This window comes from Halichoerus grypus, chromosome 9, assembly GCF_964656455.1.
Source record: "Halichoerus grypus chromosome 9, mHalGry1.hap1.1, whole genome shotgun sequence".
Taxonomy (NCBI): Eukaryota; Metazoa; Chordata; class Mammalia; order Carnivora; family Phocidae; genus Halichoerus; species Halichoerus grypus.
Window position 1 is genome coordinate 136,971,522 of NC_135720.1, and position 14,618 is coordinate 136,986,139.

The following is a 14,618-nucleotide window of genomic DNA, read 5'->3' on the forward strand; positions in this document are numbered from 1 at the left end:
TTCCTAAGATAAAACACTTGTTCCCGTAGAGTCGCAAATGAATCAAGTCCATGAAGCTTCCTTCATTGAATACCTAAAAAACTAAATGCTTCTCTCCAAAGTCATCAGTCAGCTGTTTTGATCTAATTTTGCTCATTTTAAATTAACACCAAATTAACAAGAGCATCGCTCAAGCTCAAGGGGTGGAGCGAAAATCCACACATAAAAAGAAACAATCCCGCCTTAAACTTCCAATGCCAAACCCTGTCCAATTGTGCAAAACAGGCAACAAATTTCCTTAGAAAAATCTCACTGGTCTATCTCTCAAAAATACTGGGTCTGAAAGAAAATATAAAATAATTCCCTGATACCCGTGGGAAAGATCAGCTGATTTAACCTAAAACCAAAATATATCAAGCTATGTAATCATTAACGACACGTGGAAGATCGGTTCAAACTTCCCGGAGTATTTGGAGTGAAAATTTCGCTTTTGGAAGACACTTAATGGAAAAGGGATTGAGGATACAAATATCTGAATAGAGCCTCAAATTCAGCCTCCACAGTTTTTCACACTACAGAAAACAGTAGCTGTTAGTGACATTCACTAGGGCTGCCACTGAGGTGGGGTTGGAGGCAGGAACACCCGCTCCGCCTGAGCTCACTTTGTTTTCCCAGTAAAAACCAAGACTACTTTGGACCCCTGATGATTCACAGAAATACCTTCGGAGAATTTTTTGTTTTGTTTTATTTATTTATTTTTTTAGTAGGCTCCATGCTGGGCTCAAACTCATGACACTGAGATCAAGACCCGAGCCGAAATTGAGAGTTGGCTGCTTAATCGACTGAGTCACTCAGGTGCCCCTTTTGTTTCGTTTTTAAAAAATGACTGTGCTGAGTTTCCCCCTCTATTAGATCATTCGTGTTCACTGGTCTCTCCAAAAATTTAGTCCCGCTACTGCCCACCATCACTTTCTACCCTGAAAGACAGAGAGAAGGTGAATTGTGATCCTAGCCTACATGATGTGGTCATAGTTTTTTTTTAATTTAAATTCAATTAGCCAACACATAGTACATTATTAGTTTCAGATGTAGAGTTCAATAATTCATCAGCTGCATATAACACCCAGTGCTCATCACATCATGTGCCCTCCTTAATGTCCATCATCCGGTTACCCCACCCCCCACCCACCTCCCCACGGTCATACCTTCTTATGTAGCCTAAATACGCCACCACCAACTCTCTCCCTCTCTCTCTCTCTCTCACACACACACACACACACTGGAGAGAAAAATAACCATTTCAGCAAGGTTCAAAACGTAAAGGAATTGGCAAGTAGAAAGTCAAAGTTATGGGGGCGCCTGGGTGGCTTAGATGGTTAAGCGTCTGCCTTTGGCTCAGGTCATGATCTCTGGGTCCTGGGATCGAGCCCCACATCAGGCTCCCTGCTCAGCTTGGTGCCTGTCACTCAGCTGGCCCAGACCTCCTCAGCCTCCAGACGGTCTTGTCAGCTGGGCTTGTCTTAAAGAAGGTGTGTCCTTGCAACCCTCCAAGGAAGAATAAGGATCACCGTGCAAACACCATCTGATCTTGTCACCCCCAGTGATCGATAAAGAGGAAAGAAAGGCTCACTGGATCACTGACACAATCTGCCATTTTTCTGCCACCATAATCTGAATGCCCTAGTTCTGACTCTCAGGTGTCAGTTGGGCGACCTTAGATAATTCATTGATTAATTCTGCCAACATTTACTGGTTGACGCTATATGCCAGATACTGGGGACAGGGTCAAGACACTGTCACTACTAGCAAGTCAAGAAAAGAAGACTTACATGCTCTGGGTTTCAATATTTTGGGGGACTGAGGGGCCAAACGTGTGATTTGGGAGACCTGATCTCTAATGTCCCTTCTGGCTCTAATGGTCTCTGATCCTAACCTAACCCGAATCCTTTCCCTTAACTGTCAGTAGTTAATGCCGAAATGCAAGACTTTGTTAGGAACTGAAAGCTCCCTCCCACACACAGAAACAACCCACTCCCCCGTCCTCTTCCTGGGAGTGAGTCACGGGTGGCTATCTGAATGTTCCCCGGCAAACTGTTCCAAGGCAAAAGTGGAAACACAGCAGCACCGCTCAGTTCTCCAGGAGGCTTCTAACAGAATTGCTTTTCAACTACCAGATGAACTTTTAAGTTCATCTTAAAAGGCACACGCTGAACCACAGTTAGACACCACTTCACACCCATGAGAATGGCTATTATTTAAAAAAAACAAAAACAAAATAATAAGTGTTGGCAAGGACGAGGAGAGATTAGAACCCTTGTGCGCTGCTGGTGGGCGCGTAGGATGGTGCAGCCACTGTGGAAAACAATATGGCGGTTCTTCAAAAAATGAAAAATACAATTATATATGGTCCAGCAATCCCATTTCTGGGTATTTACCCAAAAGAACTGTAAGCTGGGTCGTGATGGAATATTTCTTCACCCATGGCAGCAGCACTATTCACGACAGCCAAAAAGTGGAATCAACCCAAGTGTCTATCAACGGATGAATGGGTAAACAGAATGTAGTCTATCTAGAACTGTAAGCCGGGTCGTGAAGGAATATTTCTTCACCCATGGTAGCAGCACTATTCACAATAGCCAAAAAGTGGAATCAACCCAAGTGTCTATCAACAGATGAATGGGTAAACAGAATGCAGTCTATCTATGCAATGGAGTATTATTCAGTCTTAAAATGGGGGAAATTCTGACATATGCTACAACATGGATGAACTTGGAGGGCATTGTGCTAAGTGAATAAGTCACAAAAGGACAAATGTGTGATTCCACTTAAGTGAGGTACCTGGAATACAGTAATTAAATTCATAGAGACTGAGAGTAGAATGGTGTATTCACAGTAGACAGACTGAGGGGTGGAAGGAATGGGGCTATTATTTAACGGATATGGAGTTTCAGTTTTGCAAGATGGAAAGAGTTCTGGAGGTGGGTGGTGGTGATGGTTGCATAACAATGTGAATGTCCTTAATGTCACTGAACCGTACTATATGCTTAAAAATGGTTAAAATGGAAAATTTTGTATTTTGTCTATTTTACCACAATTAAAAAAAAAAGTATAGGCTAAAGCATGACACCAATTTCTTTGTGTTTGCTATTTCATATCAACTCAGTAGCTGGTATGAACTGTGACCATCTCTGTGGCCAGCCGTGGCAGGCTGCCATGACAATTTATATAGGAACAGGATGAGATCTTGCTTCTTTCCTCTACATAGGGCCAATAAAATGGGAGGCACTGTTTTTCAGAAATATAAGTCACAATGGGTTTGATTTGAGGTATAGGATCTGCTTCCAAATAATCTTGAAAGAATGGGGAGAGTGGAATGAGTATAAATCAGTGGTTCTCAATGAGGGATGCCTTGCCCCGCAGGCAACAGTTTTGGTTGTCATAATCCAGAAGAGGTGGTAGGGGAAAGCTCCTGGCATCTAGTCGGTAGAGGCTAGGAATACCGCTAAAACATCCTAAAAGGCACAGGACAGCCCCCCACAACAAAGAATTTTTTGGCCCAACGTGTCAGGAGAGCCATAGTTAACAAATCATGGATCATGGTATAGATGAAACAAGATTGGCAATGAGCTGAAAACCAAGAGCTGAGCACATGAACGTTCATCCCACTAATCTCTCCACTTCTGTGTATGTTTGAGCCTTTCCAGAATAAACAGGGTTTAAAAATTACACAACTCTGGAAAGCAAATCACTGGCCTGAGATGATACAGATATTAAAGTCTGGTGACTACTAGCAGTTGAAACTAGGAAGGTCTCTTTATCCAAATTGGAGAAACACCTAAGTTAGTGAAGTTATATATATATATGTATATACATATATGTATAGAAACAAACCAAAACAATAAAGGGATCATGTCTTCCTAAATAGTAAAAAAAAAAAAGAAAAAAAAAACCACCTTTTATGAAATGAGCAAACTTCCATAAGAAGAGTGTCAAATTACAAGAATTACAAGAGAAAAAGATATACCTTCAATAATCATACATGAAGATGAACACTGGGTGTTATACGCAACTGATGAATTATTGAACACATCTGAAACTAATGATGTACTATATGTTGGCTAATTGAATTTAAATTAAAAAAAATAATAATAATAATCACACGAAGTATTTGTGACCGCCCATCCTACAACCAGCAACAGATCCAATGGTTGCAGGAGTCGACCCAGAGCCGATACCTGGCTGCAAGACCAGGATCCACCACTTACTGGCCGAAGAACTACAATAACTTGCTGCATTTTGACTCTTAGATCCTGTGATGGGGGTAATAACAGTGGTACCACTTCACAGCGTTGCTGGAACTAAAGAATACTTAAGATTACTTGAAATAATGCCTGGCATTGACAAGCACCTGCTATTAATATTATTCTACACCCACTACATTAACACACAAATTATGGGTAGAATAATTCAATACACGGTAACTTCTGTTGAGCTATTACAAACTGGCTTCCTCAGTCTCCTCCCTGCTGCCCTTGTACCGATTCCCTTTCCCACCCAACATTCAGGCAGCTGCCAGAATTTTCCATGCGTCCTTTCTTCCGCAGGGAGAGGCAATGCAGCTTATGACAAAGAGTCAATGTCTGGGTTTTCCAGCTCCCAAGCAGGGTTTCATAAACCTAAAGCAGAGATATATCTGAAAAAAGTCAAAGCAGCCTCTACAAATTTAGGAAAGGAGTCTGGGGGAAGGATGCGGGTATTTCTGTAGGAGACTGGTCACCGGGCTTCTCGGAATGCAGCCCTGGGAGATGGATGGCCAGCACTGTTTCCAGGAGGCTCAGAGGGTGATGAAATACATGGACCAGAGGCATCACTCCGGCCCCTCTCCCAGGCTCTGGGGACAGCAGAGAGACCAACGGAGAACTGGCAGGCCTGAGAAGTTCCTGCAGTTGCACTGAGAACACTAGTAGGAACCTGCCATCAGGAGCCACAGAAGATGCTACAGGGTACAGGGGACGACACCCAAAACCAAAAGGAGAGGCTCCACTTGAGTAGAGGCCAGCAAGGCGCCAACAGCACAGGGACCCGAAGCCCTCACCGAGGCTACAAAGGTCTTTAGACCCCTCAGCGCTTAGCTTATTCCTAGCGGGAGAGGTAGACAAACCTTTAATATAACCAGCCTTAAACAGGAAGGGAGCGGCCCATAACTGGCAATTTAGCTTGAAAGCTAGATTAAGTTTAGCCGGAAGGAATTTGAAAGTTACATTTTTTTGCATCTCTATCCGTGGCTGTAAATTTTCAACCCATTGTCATCATCCCTATTAGAAATGTGCACAAAATTTTACATAAAAAATATTCACCTCAATATTATTTCTAGTAGCAAGAAGAAGGGACCTAAAAGTTCAACAATTAGTAAAGACATTGGTTAACACATGAAACAACTCAAGGATGCACCTTGCGTTGTAATCCTTTTTGAAAGTACTGTGGTAGTATTTGCTATAATACTATACTTTCAACCAATTCCTGGAAATGAATTCATTGGATGACAAAAAGCGAAATGCTAAGAAGATGTGAAGGCATTATTTATAAGACAAAATGAAGGAAGATCTACCTTTCAAACACAGGACAAGACGGATAGTAATTAATGGTAAACCCATACAGTATAACAGTATTAAAAATGGGCATTATAAAGCACCTATGATAAAATGAAAAGCATTTGTTATAACTAGTTAAAAACACAGAATATAAAATTGTATGTATGCTTACAACTGTGTTAAAAAAAACAATAGTGGCATTAGGAAAAAGGCAAACATAACATCCAAAACGGAATCTTGCTGTTTTGCAGGGTGACCGGAATCCAGGCCAATTTTTTGTAAAATTTCTTTTTACAATTTATAGTTGTAAACTCCATGTGGAATTTCTTACACACACAACACAACCAAGGCAATCTAAGAAACTCCTAGAAATCCGCATTTAATTCTACGTACTCTAGCTTCAAGGTTGCATTTATTAGCACCTACATCAGATAAAGTTTAGGGAGGAACTGGGCATAAATAAAAAAAAACAACCTGTCACAAGCTTCCTCTTAAAGAAAAACATGTTTATAGGTGGCAAAATGTCAAGGTAACAGTGTGGACGGCCAAAGAGAATAAAAATATGTACCACGATGCTCTTGAATAAACTCTTCACATTTAAAAGGAACATGTGGGATGTCTTTACTTTTGTGCTGATGCACCCCCTCCCGAGCAGAAAAGAAAGCTGCACTTTATTTGTGATATTCAACAATACGCTCTGCACAATTAAAGCATTGTGTGGGTCCTTATGCATAAGGAAACGGTAGAGCACAGCTGTTCCGATCAGACTCTCCACACACGCAAGCCTGACATACCTCAGATTCAACAAGAGCTCCATTTCCAAGGCTCTTGCAAGAATTCAAAGTCACTGCAAGAAAAACACACACCCAAGGGTCTGACTCCCTGTTTCACCAAAGCACAAACTGTGCTGCAATTTTCAAATGTACGTCTTAAATCCTCCTGCTGTAATGTACTGCTAGAAAGGCGTTATTTGGGGATTTCTTTTTTTTTTTAAGATTTTATTTATTTATTTGACAGATTGACAGCGAGAGAGGGAACACAAGCAGAGGGAGTGAGAGAGGGAGAAGCAGGCTTCCCACTGAGCGGGGAGCCCGATGAGGGGCTCGATCCCAGGATCCTGGGATCATGACCTGAGCCGAAGGCAGACGCTTAATGACTGAGCCACCCAGGCGCCCCTATTTGGGGATTTCTGTTCCGTGGTCTTCATATTCTTCCAAGAAACGAACTTTGCCAGGAGTAAAAAAAAGTTGCCTTCGTCCTAATGAAGAGATGCAAGCCGTCTATTTTTACTGAACAGCAAATATTAACAGTCCAAAATTATTTCCTCTACGACAGTGGCTCACCAATGAGGCACAGGCGACCATCCAAGCCTGGAATGTTTCTCTCAGCAACACAGCCTTATATGCTCCCAGACAAAACCAATCTAATTAAACAATTCCTTATTTAAAGGCAAGCCATTCTTCCTCCACAAACAGTACTCTTTTGCATGACCTCCTACAAATAAAGGTGGCTGGGGAAGACGACACGAAATGCTATTCCCTTCAGTACCACAGAACAAAAAGTGTTTGTACCATACTCTTCAGCTACTTTGCGCTTTCAAAGAGATCCTTGTTGTGCTTCCATTTCCAAGCAGTTTGGAACATCAGCAAGAAATGCTTTGAAATTTGTAATGAGCTGATTTTTTTCGAAGCTTGTGCATAAGCAAATATTATTTAAAACTGATCATCAGGGCGCCTGGGTGGCTCAGTTGGTTAAGCAACTGCCTTCGGCTCAGGTCATGATCCTGGAGTCCTGGGATCGAGTCCCACGTCAGGCTCCCCAATCAGCGGGGGGTCTGCTTCTCCCTCTGACCCTCTTCCCTCTCGTGCTCTCTGTCTCTCATTCTCTCTCTCTCAAATAAATAAATAAAATCTTTAAAAAAAAAAAACTGATCATCAATGTGCGTGATTTATAACCAAACAGGCTTTTTTTTTTTTTAAGATTTTATTTATTTATTTATTTGAGAGAGAGCGAGCGAGCGAGAGAGAGCATGAGCAGGGTCAGAGGGAGAAGCAGGCGCCCCGCTGAGCAGGGAGCCCGATGCGGGACTCCATCCCAGGACCCTGGGATCATGACCTGAGCCGAAGGCAGATGCTTAACCGCCTGAGCCACCCAGGCGCCCCTAACCACACAGGCTTCTAATGGACAGTTCATCCCACCGTAACAATAAATGCCATTCACTGAGTGCTCACCACGTGTCGGGCACAGTGCTAAACCTTACGTAAATGATTCGACTTAAGCTTTGTAACAACTTTCTGAAGTAGCTGACTCCCACTTTACACGGGAGGAGAATGAAAATCAAAACGGTTACGTCGGGTGGCTGAATTCACAAAGCTAGCGAATGGCAGAGCTGGGGCTGAAAACCTGACCTTAGTTCTCACTCAGCCCACCCTACCTCTTCCCCTCACCTCAAAGTACCACGAACCGGGAGGCTTAAACAAAGGAACGTTATTGTTGGGGGACCTGGGTGGCTCAGTCAATTAAGGGGCCGACTCTTGGTTTCAGCTCAGGTCATGATCTCAAGGTCGTTAAGATCAAGCCCCACGTCGGGCTCTGAGCTCAGCATGGAGTCTGCTTGAGATTCTCTCTCCCTCTGCCCCTCAGCCCCCATCACACGAGCTCTTTCTCTCTAAAATAAATAAATAAATCTTTAAAAAAAAAAAAAGTTATTGTCTCCCAGTCCTGGAGGCTACGGGGCTGAATTCAAGGTGTCGGCAGGCTTGATTTCTGCTGACGCTTCTCTCCTTGTCTTGTAGATGGGCCACCTTCTCCCTGTGTCTTCCTGTGCTCTCCTTTTTGTCGAGTCTGTGTCCAAATTTCCTCTTTTTATAAGGCTATTAGTCATTGGATTAGAGCCCAACAAATGACCTCACTGTAACTTAATTTTCTCTTTAGAGCCCCTCCCTCCAAAATACAGTCCATCAGGACTTCAACATTTGGATTTGGTGGGGGACCACAATTCAACCCATCACACCACTCAGTGAAAATCCTCTACTCAAACCCCTGGAATGAAACAGACTTCATTTTCCTTGCTCCCACGTGTGGAAAGTGAGCAAGCCCCAAAGGCAAAGCTGTGAGGAAGCTGCGAGTCTTGGCATCAGTGGGAGCCTCCTACTCCCTGGAGGGGTCTCTCAGCCCACTACACAGGAGAGGAGCTTCCCAGCTACCGGCCCTGCCTCCCCCCCTGACCCCACAGCTGTCAAAAGATCATTGGCAGGGGCGCCTGAGTGGCTCAGTCGGTTAAAAGTCTGCCTTCAGGGGAGGGAAAAATGAATGGGAAGAAATCAGAGAGGGAGATAAACCATGAGAGACTCTTGACTCTGGGAAACAAAGTGAGGGCTGCAGAAGGGGAGGTGGGTGGGGGGATGGGGTAACTGGATGATGGGCATTAAGGAGGGCACGTGATGTAATGAGCACTGGGTGTTATATGCAACTGATGAATCATTGAACACTACATCAGAAACTAATGATGTTTTACTATATGTTGGCTAATTTAATTTAAATAAATAAAAAATAAAAAAATGAAAGATAAAATGTTATGTAATAAAAAAAAAGAGTCTGCCTTCGGCTCAGGTCATGATCCCAGGGTCCTGAGATTGAGTACCACCCCCACACCTCCCCCCACCTCCCCACCCCTGTCAGGCTCCCTGCTCAGGGGGGAGTCTGCTTCTCCCTCTCCCTCTGCCCCTCCCCCCTCCACTCACACTCTCAGGTGCTCTGGCTCTCTCTCAAATAAATAAATAAAATCTTTAATAAAAAAAAGCTCATTGGCCTACAACGGGTTTACACATGGTGAGAAAGTTCATTATGCCTTAGGCTTTGTTTCAAACACACAAGTTTTAAGTAATAATAGGCATTCATTGAGCGTGTACATTTTCTGAGCTTCACATCTGTTGGCTGTTATTCTATTTTTTTTTTTCATAGCATAGAACTTTATAGGCATAATACTTGAAGTGTTAAACATAAAGATAAACATAAAGATACATTATGTTAAACATAAAGATACCCAAGTATTATAAGGTTTAAAGATTGGACATTCAATGAATAGTTGTTGATTAATGAAGAAATCACATGTAAATCACATGCTGTATTGACTACAGAGCTTTTTATATGCATTATCCTTTTTGAATATAATTGTTGGCTGTTATTCTAAATGTTTCACACCCATTACCTCAGTTAATCTTCTCAGCAAGCCTCAAGGTCCTACTGAAGAATCTTAGGCACCAAGTGAAGGGCCCCAAAGCCCCTCAAGTGCAGAGCACAACCAGGACTTAAACTTAGCCACGGCCTGAGGTTGCCCCTCAGGCTTGCAGGGTGGGGGCGGGGACCTGAATCAAGCTGCCGGGCTCAACGCCCTTTGCCACAACTGTTCTCTGAGGCTTCCACAGACTTTCTCTCTGGAGTTTGTGTACTCACATCAGAAGCCTCCTTCTCCCGGTTCAGAGTGCGTCATCCAGTCCCTCTGGAATGAGATAATCCCTCTCTTAATTTGCAGAAGAAAAAAAACCATCCTGTGTACTTGGTTCGTTTAGATTGCACAGGAAGAATTGTGGCTTACCCTATTCTGTAAATATCATGTCATGCATTAGTTATGATTTAGATTTAAAACGCTTTAAAAATGAACTCCGGTGGATACAAGGGCAAAAAAATGTTTATGCCGTCTGCTCAGCCATGGCAGGGTCAAACCTTCAAATATGTGGGTGACATGGTTCGTAAGGATCTGTCTGACTCCAGCTTGTCTCCCACCCCATAAATCATATTCTTCTAATCCCGGGCCAAAGAGGAAGGGAAGTCTGAAAAGAATTCGGGACCATTTGAGGAGTCCTGAAAACCCTGTCCACAAACACCCACCCATATCCTCTGGAGAAGTGATCTCCCCACTAGAATTAATTCCATTGATAGCCAGTTGAAAGGGACAACAGCGGCAGCACAATAACAACAACTAGCAGTAGGGCGTGAACTAGATTCCAGGCACTGCTTGAAGTCCTTCTGTGTTACTCCTTCAACATTCACAACCCTTTGAGGCTCTTTGAGGCATTCATTTTATAAAAGAGTAAATTAAGTCACGGAGAAGTTAAGACATTTTCCCAAACACCGCATACCTAGTAAGTAGCAACACTAGAATTTAAACTCAGGGAATCTGGCTCCAGAGTCCATCTGCTCAGCCACCATGGATGATTTGCTTAAACTTTCACCTGTAATTCCAACATCTCATTTTCCAGACAAGAGACGTGGAGCCCAGAGACTGTCAATGACTTGGCCCAGGTCACAAGCCCACAGAGTGTCAGTGCTGGGATGAGAACTAAGGTGTCCTGACTTTGGTCCAGTACACCTGCTTGCAATTCTTTGCCAGCCTTGGATGTGGGATGGAAGTAAGATGGGATGCTGGAGGTCAGGGAGGACCATCTCAGAATAAGGTCTGAGTGAGGAGCCTTAGACTGCCAGTGGGAAGAAGGGACACACCCTGCAGAAGGAAACACCACTGACCTAAGAAGTGAAATGTTTGGGGCAACTTTATAATCTTTTCTTATTAAGATATAATTGACATATAACACACTAGTTTCAGGTGTATAAAAAAAGATTTGATATCTGTATATATATTTTTTTAAGTTTTTATTTATTCACCTATTTAAGTAATCTCTATGCCCAACATGGGGCTCAAACTCATGACCCTGAGAACAAGAGTCACATGCTCTTCTGACCAAGCCAGCCAGGCGCCCTTGATATCTGTATATATTATGAAATGATCACCACAATAAGTCCAGTTAACATCCATCACCACACATTGTTACACATTTTTTTTCTGGTGATAAGAACTTTTAAGATCTATCTCAGCAACTGTCAAATACACAACACAGTATTGTTAATTACAAGGCACCATGCCGTATATTACGGCCCCATGACTTACTTGTTTTATAACTGGAAGTTTGTGCCTTTTGACGCCATACACCCATTATGCCCATCCCCCAGCCCCCACCTCTGGCAACCACCAATCTGTTCTCCGTATCTGTGAGGTTTGGGGTTTTTTTAGATTCCACATAGAAGTGAGCTCATAGATATTTGTCTTTCTGTACCTTGTTTCATTAGCATAATGCCCTCAAAGTCCATTCATATTGTCACAAATGGCAATTTTCCTTTTTTATGGCTGAATAATATTCCATCACATGCACACATGCGTGCGCGCACGCACACACACACTTCCTTTATCCATTCAACCATCAATGGACACTGAGGTTGCTTCTGTGTGTTGGCTACTGCAAATGATGATGCAATGAACACAGGAGTGCAGGTATCTTTTCAAGTTATGAGTTTTCATTACTTTTGGATAAATACCCAGAAGCGAAACTGCTAGATCATATGGTAGTTCTATTTCTAATTTTTTGAGGAACCTGCATCCTGTTTCTCATAGTGTTTGCACCAATTTACGTTGCCACAAACAGGGCATGAGGGTTCCCTTTACGCCACATCCTCGCCAACACTTATTATTTCTTGTCCTTTTGATAACAGCCATTCTGACAGGTGTGAGGTACTTACTGTGCTGATTTGCATTTCCCTGATGATGAGTGACGTTGATCATCTTTTTTCATGTGTTTGTTGGCTGTCTGTATGTCTTCTCTGGAAAAATGTTTATTCAGTTCCTCTGCCCAATTTTTAATCAGATTATTTTTTGCTATTGAGTTGTAGGATATCTTTATATATTCAGGCTACTAACCCCTTATCAGATACGTGATTTGCAAAATAGCTTCTATTCCATAGGCTGCCTTTTCACGTTGTTGATGATTTCCTTTGATGTGCAGTTTTTTACTTTGATGTATTCCCACGTGTTTATTTTTGCTTCTGTTGCCTTTGCTTTTGGCCTCAAATCCAAAAGATCATCGCCAAGACCTATGTCAAGGAGCTTACTGCCTGTTTCCTTCTAGGAGTTTTATGGTTTCAGGTCTTACAGTCAAGTCTAATCCATTCTGAGTTAATTTTTGTATATGGTGAAAGACAGTGGTCGAGTTTCATTCTTTTGCATGTGGCTATCCAGTTTTCCCATCATCGTCTATTGAAAACATTGTTCTTTGCATATAACACCCAGTGCTCCATGCAAACAATGAATCGTGGAACACTACATCAAAAACTAATGATGTACTGTATGGTGACTAACATAACATAATAAAATAAATAAATAAATAAATAAAATAAATAAACAAACAAACAAAAAGAAAAGAAAAGAAAAAGGAAAAGACTGTTCTTTCCCCATTATCATTCTTGGCTCCTTTGTTATCAGTTAATTGACCATATATGCAAGGGTTTATTTCTGGCCTCTCTACTCTGTTTCACTGATCTGTTTTATGCCAATGCCATGGTGTTTTACTATAGCTTTGTAATATACTTTGAAATCAGGAAGCATTATGCCTCCAGCTTTGTTCTTCTTTCTCAAAATTGCTTTAGCTATTCAGGGTCTTTTGTGGCTCCATACAGATTTTAAGACTGTTTGTTCTACTGCTGTGGAAAATGCAATTGGAATTTTGATAAGAATTGCATTAAATCTGTAGAGTGCTTTGGGTAGTATGGAAAACATTTTAACAATATTTATTCTTCTAATCCATGAGCATAGAATATCTTTCTAATTATTTCTGTTCTCTTCAATCTTTTTCATCAATGTCTTATAGTTTTTAATGTACAGGTCTTTCACCTTTTTGGTTAAATTTATTCTGAAGTATTTTATTCTTTTTTTATGTGATGTAAATGAATTATTTTATCTTTCTGATAGCTCATTATTAATGTATAGTAATACAACAGATTTCTGTACATTGATCTCATATCTTGCAACTTACTGAATTTGTTTACCAGTTCTAACAGTTTTTTGGTGCAGTCTGTAGGATTTTCTATGTAACATCATGTCATTTGCAATTGGAAACAGTTTTACTTCTTTCTTCCTAATTCTGATGCCTTTTATTTTTTTTCTTGCCTAATTGCTCTGGCTAGGACTTCCAGTACTATGTTGAATAAAAGTAGTGAGAGCGGGCACCCTTGCCTTGTTCCTGATTTAAGAAGAAAAGCTTTTACCTTTTCACCATTGAATATGATATTAGCTGTGGTTTTGTTACATGTGGCCTTTATTATTGTCAGAAAGTTCCCTCTATACCCACCTCGTCAATTTTATCATAAATGGATGTTGAATTTTGTCAAATGCTTCTGCATTTGACATATGATTTTATCCTTCATTTTGTTAATGTGGTGAATCATGTTGATTGGTCTGCAGATACTGAACCATCCCTGCATCCCTGGGATGAATCCCACTTGATCATGGCATCTGACTTTTGTCATATTGTTGAATTTGGTTTTCTAATATTTGTTGAAGATTTTTGCATCTCTGTTCACCAGGGATATTGGCCTATAATTTTCTTTTCTTGTGGTGTCCTTGTCTGGTTTTGGTTTCAGGGTAAGCTGGCCTCATAACATGAGTTTGGAAGTGTTCTCTCCTCTTCTGTTTTTTGAAAGAGTTTAAAAAGGACTGTTACTAATCCTCCTTTTTAATATTCAGTAGAATTCACCAATGAAACCATATGGTCCAGTATTTTTGTTTGTGGGGAGGTGTGTGTGTGTGTGTGTTTTAAGATTTATTTATTTGAGAGAGAGAAAGAGAGGAGGGGCAGAGGGAGAGTCCTCAAGCAAATTCCCCACTGAGTATGGAGGGCTCAATCTCATGACCCATGAGATCATGACCTGAGCTAAACCAAGAGTTGGACGTTCAACCTACTGAGCCACCCAGGCGCTCCTGTGGGAGGTTTTTGATTACTGATTTGATTATGGCTTTATAATCTTGACCAGATCCTGAGTATAACAAGTTTTATACACAGATAGAGATCACCACCAGAAGCAGGTGTGTGGTGGGGTGGTGATGTATATATATTAACGTATATTCAATATATAACCTATATAAATGTGTTTATGTGTGTGTGTGTGTGTGTATGTGTGTGTGTATTATTTTTCACATGACCCAAATTCACCCAGCTGAGC

At 41.6% G+C, this 14,618-nt stretch overlaps 1 protein-coding gene across 7 annotated transcripts in view; it reads right to left on the reverse strand.

The window, feature by feature from the left end:
* The window catches only part of MBOAT1 (membrane bound glycerophospholipid O-acyltransferase 1), a 114,470-nt gene that overhangs the window by 57,095 nt on the left and 42,757 nt on the right, over nucleotides 1–14,618 (reverse strand). The gene's annotated exons all lie outside the window — the stretch shown is intronic.